Source organism: Egretta garzetta, unplaced genomic scaffold (assembly GCF_000687185.1).
Source record: "Egretta garzetta isolate BGI_Z169 unplaced genomic scaffold, ASM68718v1 scaffold808, whole genome shotgun sequence".
Classification (NCBI taxonomy): Eukaryota; Metazoa; Chordata; class Aves; order Pelecaniformes; family Ardeidae; genus Egretta; species Egretta garzetta.
In genome coordinates, this window is record NW_009260482.1 from 509,151 (window position 1) to 518,926 (window position 9,776).

Here is a 9,776-nt window from a genome sequence, read left to right on the forward strand (position 1 = left end):
AAGAAAAAAGAAAAGGAAAAGGAAAAGGAAAAGAAAAAAAGGAAAAGGAAAAGGAAAAGGAAAAGGAAAAGAAAAAGAAAAAGAAAAAGAAAAAGAAAAAGAAAAAGAAAAAGGTCCTCCTCTAACTGTGCAGTAAGTGCTCTAAAGATAAGAATGATCCTCTTGCAAGACCAATTTAAGTAGCAGTTGAGCAGAGTCACTGCACTTACTTCCTTGTTCTTGAGTTTCTGTTAGTTTATTCCCCCTTTTACTAGGTGACAGAAGAATCGGATGGCACCTGCCTTACGTACTTTCACTGCTGTTATCTCTGTAGTCAGAGAGTCTTGTATTTACACATGCTTAAGGGCGCATGCTTCAAAGCTGTCTAATCTGCTTCTACAGAGCATGACTGAATTTCTTCCTGGCCATATCTGTAGAGTTTAAAATTACAGGATGGGTTTAGAGTAAGTGTAACTACCTATACATTATTTTAGGCACCTCTTATCTTTTAAATGACTATCGATAAATCCCAAACTAATTAAGTGCCATGTCAGCTTTTCCTAACTCTACACAAAATGATACTTTCTAGCTCTTGGTGGAGAAATATCAAGAGATTCAGCACAATGTTTGCTGCCAGGATAGCTGCCTCAACTATCACTTTTTGCTTAAGTCTGTTATGTATCAGGTAAATATTCACACTCTTTGCTACAAGAACAGAAGGCCCTGACAGAAAGTCAAGTGGCAAGACTCTGTCATGGCACTTCTTCAGGCAGTAGGTGGAGGGACAAGATGCCAGGCACCTTCTTGCAGTATATGCTTCTACTCTCTACTTCTGCAGATGCAAAAATTTTCTGTTCAACAGATCAGACATCCTGCAGCACAAATCCTGCAGCAGTGGCTGCAGAATTACTTTACTGGTATATCTTGGCTCCTAAGAGCAATAAGAATCCTTGAAGAATTATTTCTTTAGTATTTAAGAGCATATAGCTGACTTTCATGTGGGGAATGCATAGACAGGGGGAAAGTATCTACCCAGTGCTCCACTGGCTTTCACATCCGGCAGCAACAATTTAGCTCTGAGGCAACACAGTAGATAGCAAAGAAATATGCTAGGGCTGGGATTCAGCTACAGGGGGTAGTCTGCTAATTCTGTCTAGATGTCGGTGAATGAGACATCCAAATTCAGTTACAGTCCGTGGAGATCTAGAAAATTTATCAATGGAGTCTCAAGTGCTATACAGCTGATGAGTACATGTGTTTATTTGCACTTGAAGTGAATCCTCTGCAGACTTCTTCTCAGGTACCAACTAGGGGCATAAGTCAGTTTTCTAACACAGGCAAACTGATGTTTGAGATGTCGTAGAATATCAGCGATGTCCTTGTGAGAATGACAGATGAGAGACCTCATGCATGAGTATTTCTGAACACCATCAAACTTGATGTTTGTCAGGGAAAGTCAATGTCATGGTTAGCGTTACAGACTGACATTTCTGTTAATGCATCTTTTCAGTGTAGCAGGCTGGGGGAGAATGCTGGCTGAGAAGTGGGCAGCAGAGCTTGTAGAAGGGCCAGGGATGATGGCTGCAGAAAGCTCTGCATGCCACCACCAGCTGCAGAACTGAGCCTATGGGCTCTCAGTGCACTTCCTTTTGGAAGGGGCTGTTGTCGTGGGACCTCCTTAGGAGCATGGTCATGTTTTTTCCAAATGTTCTGGCATTAATAGCTTTCCAACACATAAACCAGATCTTAATGCTAATCAATTATGCACTACAAGCACATGCAATAGTAATCATTATTTATTTGATGGTAAAATTCTGGTAGCTGGAAAGGATCATTCTATTTCTAAACAGACAAAGAATATGCAGTGTCTGAGGTGCCTGTAGTGCCTGTAGTGTCTGTAGTGTGTGGTTGTAGCTGTGATGATCTAAGGATATTGGCAAGGCAGAGTTTGGAGGTAATAGTAACGTCTTTTATTAGTCTAGCCTTGCCTCACTTAAGTAGATAAATAACCTTTCCAAGGTTAGAGGTTGCTACAGAAACAGGATTTTACATTTATAAAGCCCTAAACTTTTAGGATCACAAGAAAAACAAGGGCTCAGAAGTGACCTGCCCATCTAAGGCCTTTGTTCTAAGCAATACCCAGAGTAATTCCTGTTATTCACAAGTCAGTTGAACATAGTTTGGACCTCAGCCGTTTCTCCTTTTAGTGAACCACATTCAGAAGGCTGGTTGGCAGAAACCAAAGTCTTCCATGCTCAGTGTGATATGTGCTGCAGTACACATGGGAAGTTGTCTCTTTTTTTCTCTATTTTTTTTTCTGTTAGTGCTTGTACTGAATGACTGCAAGGATTGTCTCCTGTTCTTTCAAAAGCAAGTCATTCATTAGGATGCTTTACCTTTACTAAAAGACATGTTTTCAACTTCAGCATGGCCACTGGCCAGAAAAGCAATTTCCTTTTTTTTTTTTTCTCTTCAAAAAAAAGAGGTTGGAAACTATCAGCCTGTATCAGGGAGAAGGATTTCAGTTTTAAAGGTGAAATAACATTCGTTCCTTTTACATGATAAATGGAAGAAATAGGATACACTAATGAAAGAGAGAGGACATAGCAATTAAAAATACCAGGAGAGGGTGGTACACAAGTCTATCCTCATGTTATCTTAAAGTAAATTAGCATGAGAGGTTAAAGAAGTCAGACTTCTTTTACTTCATAAATTACTCAGCTTTCAGTACAGGTTTTACAAGAGCACATATTACTTACCTGAACAACTGATAGTGTGGTATTTATCACATGCTGCCTCCATTTGTAAGGTCATAAATTCCCTTGCTGTGGTTGCCTGTAACTTGTTTTAGTGCTAAGTGTAGCAGTAAAATGCTGGAAGAAAATCTATAGATTCAGCTCCTAATACCTGACTCTGTATTTTATCCTATCTTGAAGGAAGTGAGATAAGGCTGAGGTTGCCTAAAATGAGCAGATATAGGAATAATTGCTACTTAGTGTCTTAACTGTCATTTATACATTGATTCTTGGCATTTTAATGGATGAGAAAAGAAAGCTTTTGCTTCCTACATTAAACCAAGGTACTTCAGCTTGATATCTCCACTGAAACTGTTGTCTCTTGAAACTTAAATGCATAAATCAATACAAATATATAATTTCAAACTATAAAATGTACATATATTAAGTTGCATTGAATTTATATTATATATTTTATATTTATGTAAGTTATAAAAAAATAAGCTACTTCACTGTTTTTGGATGTGTCCTGGTGAAGGCAAGGTGCTGTTTTGACATTTTTTTCATTCCAAACAAGAATCAGGCTTTTAAATTGCAAATCTTTTAGGGTGTTAAGTTAGCTTTGCTTTCTTACATGCGAAACTAGCCACAACTATATGAGCTAATGAAGACATGTGGCTGTGTAAGAAACTCTTTACCTGTGTGAGCAACCAGCATCCATCTTACCCAAATGCATAATAATGCAAGAAAAGGGTTTCTTGCCACAGCTCATAGAGCCTTTCAGTGTTTGTTAGAATCCTCACTGTTACCCTGAGCAGATGAGACCTCTGCACGTGACCTTCTGTGTGCCCCTTCTACATTCACCCATCAGAAGTAGGAGGGAATATGCTTTTGTGTTTCAAGCATTCAAGGTAATTCTACAATTTGCATCTTTCTTTTTTGTCCATCCCATCTGGTAGGATAAATGAATTTAAAACAGACTACAAAAAAATCAGCTTGAGAGGAAACAAGTCAAATACATCCTGGCGGTTAAACAACTTCATCAGAAAGGAGCCATGGTCTAATTGTATTAAGCCATGAACACATTACAAATTAAGGCTAACTTGAAAATCAGTGGTAGAGAAACCCAGAATTGCTGTCACCTTGTTCTCAAGGAGGCAGAGTCATCTCTAGGTGAAAAGGGTGATTTTCTCACACTTTCCTGGTTTTGAATGAACAGCCTGCTCACTTTGCTTTTTCTGAAGAGTGCAGACCCCTCTGTTACACGTGGGCATTGTACTGCAGTTTGCTCTAGGTTAATACTTAGATTTTTTCCCTTTTGTGACTTGTTTCAGTGTTCTTGACCCGACATGAGAACATCCAGAAAGCTCACCTGAAGTAATTATGGTTAAGTGATGTGTACCTGCGTAGATGCATATCTTACAGAATAACTCATTTTTAGATGTGTGCAAGCTTAAAGAGAAATACCAGGTGGCAATGGAGGATGTAGCACTATCGTATGCCATTTTTTCCCTGGTCCTTGATGCAGGCTCACTTTACCTCTTCTGTCTCACTTGTTGTATGCAGGTATGTGGAAAGAAGATAACACAATGTAACTGTTCATCTACAGATCTCTTATATTGATTTGCCACTGTCACATAGTGTGACTTGGTTGGAAGTAGTGGGGACACCTGCTCCAATCATGTGCATCAAAGCTGTATCTGCAGCTGATGTTAAACTTACTTCAAGGCAAAGCTGTCCTATAGATCAATGTTATAAAACAAATCCATTTATGTCAAATATAAATATTCTGCAAAGAGGTATCTACACACTTTACTACTGTTTTTTTTAAGAAAGAGACAATTTTCTGACACCAGAAGATTAAGATCATGAAATTCAGCCAAAGCACGAATTTTTAAAGTTATCCAGCTTCAATTATATTTTTGTAGTATTAAAAGTTTTACTGAAATATTAATTTTTCCTGCACTTGACAATGAGAGATTTTCTTAAGAGCTATTCCTCAGACTGTTTAGGAGAAGCATTATTCTTTTAAAATACATGGATAGAAACTTTCTTTACCTAAGTATTTTAAACAGTTTAATTTCCTCATGAAAAAAAAAAATTGTTTGAATTTTCACCAAAACTCAAAAACTGGTGCCTGAATTTGAACTACTGCCCCTACTAAACATCTTCAGGCTAAATAACATTAAAAAATCAGGCCTAGATGATTCTTATTTATCATCTCCTCTCTGCAAGTGCCTAAAAGGAATCATTGCCTATCTTCTGTATTCTACGCTTCAGAAGGGGAGGTTTGTCACAATAATTACCAGTCTGTTTTTCCCTTACGGGTTTTGGGTTTTTTTTTTGCTTTTTGTTTGTTTGGGGTTTTTGGTTTTTGTTTGTTTGTTTGTTTATTTGTTTCACTACTTATAGGATATCAGTTCCTATTTCTTTATGGTGACTTGTTTTTGATACTGGTTTCCATTTGCAGGATAATTGTGCTATTTTGAAAACAGTCAGGAATATGCTGCTTACTGTGGATCTAGTACATACTTTATACTGTCAGGACTTTGGGTCCAACAAAATTATGTTTTCTTTACAGTTGTCGAAGTTGCTCTTCTGAGGCATCATGAGATGTCTGGAAATAGTTTTGCTATTGATACCTTAATAATTTTCTCAGATGCAGAGTCAGATTGTAGCATTATTGGAAATCAAGCTGTACTCTTCTGTGATTTGCATTTCCCTAATATGTATGACATCTGCTTGAAGACTCCTGGAGCATGGTTAATAGGGCTGCTGGCAGGTTTTGCTCTTTTCTGCATTTTGCAGATGTTACATCCAGTGGTGCTCAGTTTTACGCTTCTCCTGAGGGTCTCATGAAAAATCTGTGGTGTTGTGTGCATGTTGTATATTATGTGCTACAGGACTGAGATGAAGATGACTTTCTCACGTCTTTCTCAGCACTATGATATCTTTCCTTTGAGACCACAGGCATATCACTTAGGAGGTTTGCAAACCTACATATATCCTGTTGCATGGAGAAACAGATTATTCCGCTGATAGCCATGTACAGTTGCTCAAATTTATTCAAATTTAATTGAAGGTTTTTGTGCATTATGATGCATACTTACCAAATAAACAAACCACAAATCCTAATCAAACTTGAGAAGTTTACATGTTAAGTAGGTTGTCATCATAACCATCCTGTTTTACTCTCTTGAATATAGAGCAGAACTAATCCTGTATCTCAGATGGTGAAGGTAGGGCAGGAAAATTAAATTATTTCCTCAGGGTTACAGAGAGGTGTGTCAAAATCAATATTCAAAAGCAGAAGTTCTTCTGAATAAGATTCATGAAACTTTAGCCATCTACATAACCTACATCTTATCTATATATGGCTCAATGCAGAGACCTAAACTAAGGCATCTAGTGACATTTGAGATGATATAGAGTATCTAGGGCATGCTCATGTGCATGGGAGATATGACACAGGACCTGGGGGATACCGGAGCCCTTCTGATGCAGCACCTAAAAGGCAGCATGATATTCTAAGGTATCTCAAAAACCAGTTTATACCTATGCTTAGGCAGCTGAATCAAGACTTTCTGTTCTGTGCTTTTAACAACATTTGGATAGTAGATTACCAGTTTATTTGCTGTCAGAAGACAGAAGAATATCTTGAAACAACTCCAGTGACATGAACAATTGCCAAGGTCACAGTATCCTACAATTTTGGATTTATCTGGAGTCCTGAGAAGAAAATTCAGGGACTTGTTACCAGGGCTTTGTAAACTGCATCAGTGCACATTTGCCTGGGCACAGATGAGCCCTGGATGAGCCCTGGTCTCCTGATTGTGTATACTGCACTGCTCTCCCTCATGAAATGTATCTTTCTGTTTCTTTTCATGGTCACACAGGGACAAGAAAAGGAGAACCTGATGTGCACTTGACTACTGTACCAGTATGAAGCTGGGATTTGGTTTCCGTAAGCATCTCAGGCTAGCATCAGAAAATCTTGCTTGGATGTTGTGACACAGGTACTGCTACAATTAGTTGAAGAAATCAGCTCAGCCTTTACGTAGTTTGTGGCAATCTTTAAACTAAGCCAAAACAATTTACACTTAGAGTATTTTCCACAGTGTCTTCAAAACCAGAAGAAGGAACTAGGGACTTAGTTTAAAAGAGAGAAAAAGAGAGAAAGGGTAAAAATGTTGAAATTTTTAGGAAATAGAAATTATAACTTTGTAATCCCCACAGTTTTAGTCTGCTGTGAAGAAGGCAGTTGTTTTCAGCTTAAAAACATAAGGCAAAAACATAATAACACAAGACCATCTACACTGGGTCAAACTAAAGATTCATCCTACTGTTAGTTGTGAGAGTCATCAGATACTTCGGCAAGAACACGACAAGCAATTGAGTAAATATACCATGCAATACACTCCCTGTCTAAAGCAATCTACGGTTTTGCAGATAGATGTCTTTTATAATATGAAATAAATACTTCACAAGGAAAACCACACAGAAGTGGACAGAGGTGTTGTCTTTGTTTTTAATAGCTCTTGATGGATTCTCCTTTCCCCTTTTTCTAGTTGCTTTTTGAATCACGTGGGAAGTATAACAAAAATGCATCTTATTTGAAAAATTACTTCTTTTTTGGTTGTTCTGAACCTGAGCTTTGTGGTCCTCATGTCACTGGGAAGTACTCTTCAGGGTCCTTACAGCACTATTAATGAAAGAAATTTCAGGGTAATCATTAACAAATGGTTAGCCTAAATTCATTTTACACAGGGAACTGAAAAGTCCTCGGCATAGAAATAGCAGTTAGTATCTACTGAGCCTGAGATTTTGCTGGAAACGGAGAGGTGAAAGGCTCTTTATTCTCTTCTCACTACCAGTATCCTGCACCACACAGTCCTCCAGGATGCAGGATTTAAATGTTCAGCAAAATGATTTCCACTAATACGACAAAACTTTTCATGGTGAAAGCCCAGCTGGAGAGTTGCACCTTTTATTGGAGTCTAACACTGTGTTATTGCTAGCATCCTGAAAGTAATTTGTGACAATAAGGAAAGAAATAGGGGCTATCAATCAGACTGTCAGTTCCTGTTTCAACCAGAACACATTCAAACAACATATTGTAAACCCAGATCTTTCAGTGTGCCCGTTTAAGAAACCTTTTCTTGCTGATTTGCAGCCTCAGGAGGAAGAACACTTGCTAGATGCTGGTAGCACTCCTTATTTAATTCAGTGTAAATTCATAAAATAAATTACCTAGATAATTTGCTGTATCCTCAGTCCATGTGCACCCAGATTGTATTTTTTTCCATAGATGTAAAACAGATTTACAGCTTAAAAGTAAGTAACTGCAGTGATAAAGGAATATTACTAGTAACAGGCTTGTGCCGAGTTTTATGACCAGCTACAATAAAAAAGCTCAGCCACTTTGAATAATGGGATCTGTCAGGTCCTACCCACTGTTTGTTTCATAGATCCTGATGGAAAACTCAAGACCTACGTAAAGAGAATGTGTTTGATACTTCCATTAAAAATGGAATGCACATAATATTGTTACGATTTCAAAAGAATAATGCTAAAACCCCCTAATGTTGAGATAAATCCCAGGTTAAATAGTTCTCAAATTTTATTTTGCATCCTGTGAGTTAGCCTTTTCAGCTGAATCTTGGATGTTCTTGTTTTGGAGTTTCAACCTATTAAACCTGAAATTGCAAGCTGTGAGGTATGCTGTCAACGTAGCTCAACTATTTACAATCCAGCACATAGTGCTGTAGAGGAGTGATGATAATAACAATTTTCTTATAATATTAAAGTATTATAAATTGCATTAAGGCATTAAATAAAATTGAATCTGGGATAAAAATTAAACTATCAGAAAGACAACTATGCAAAAGATGTAATATCAGTAACATAAATGAATGTGCTGGTCTAAGCATAGGAGGGGAGAAGAGGTTCATTTGGCAGAGTAATGTTTTTTAATAAAAAAAGTACAGATAGCTGTAAAAAACAAGCAAGTTTACAAGTATGTTTTGCCAGTGATGTCAATTGGACTCAACAGTAGAAATAATGTGGAAATGGCAAACAGTTATGGTGTCTTACGAAGCACGCCGTCTTTTGTATGACTGAAGCAGGACCTTATATCTTTAATTAGACTAACAGAACCAACTGAAAACTTGTCTCTTTTTCAAACTATATCCATTGACACAGTGAAAGACATTTCCTCTTTCCACAGATTTTGTGCTTGTAGAAAAGAAGATATCAAAATGCACTATGTATTTTTTGTTCATTACTATTTAAGAAAAAGACTATATATCTAAAGCTTGTGAAGTAACATGTTCTTTTAGCTGTTTTTTAAAATCTGTTCGTTTCATCATATTTATAAAATGCAGTGAGTGCAGCCAGCCAAACAAAGCTATTGCTAGGCTGGGTTGGCTTGGTAGTCCCTGAGGGGAACCTGCACTCTGGGGGACAGACTGCCTTCCAGTCTGCCCCCAAAAGCAGCGCAGTCATGCCCTGCCACAGGGAGACTATCAGGTCAGAAGAGTGGGCTGGATTTTCTGGTCTTTGTTCAAAGAGGCCCTGTAGGACCTCCAACCCTTTCCACCCCATGAATCTGCATAATCTCAAAGGCCAAATTAAATAATGCTCCGATCTTTCAAAGCTTCCTCCCAGGGAGGATGCACTTCCGAGAGGATGATTTTATGCCACTAGTGGTCAGACTTTCATAGGAGTGTAGTACCTAGCATTTTGCACTCTTCGAATTATTTGCTTTCCTACTCTAATGCCAAATAGGTTAGGTCTATAAAAAATCTGAATCTGAAACCAGGCAGTGATTTCTTCAGAAAATATGGACTGAGGCATCCAAAATTAAAAAAACCCAAAAAACCCCAAACTACTGTGAAGAACATTAGAAATGTGTATGACATTTTCAAAGCTCTTTGTAAGGTATGAGAGGAGAAAGAAATCTTCAGCGTTTCCATCTTCAACCTTCAGTATATCATGAGCATCTTTTTTCCTTGCCATATTGAGAACCTTCCTTTCTGCTGTATTGTGTCTCAGGATTAGTCA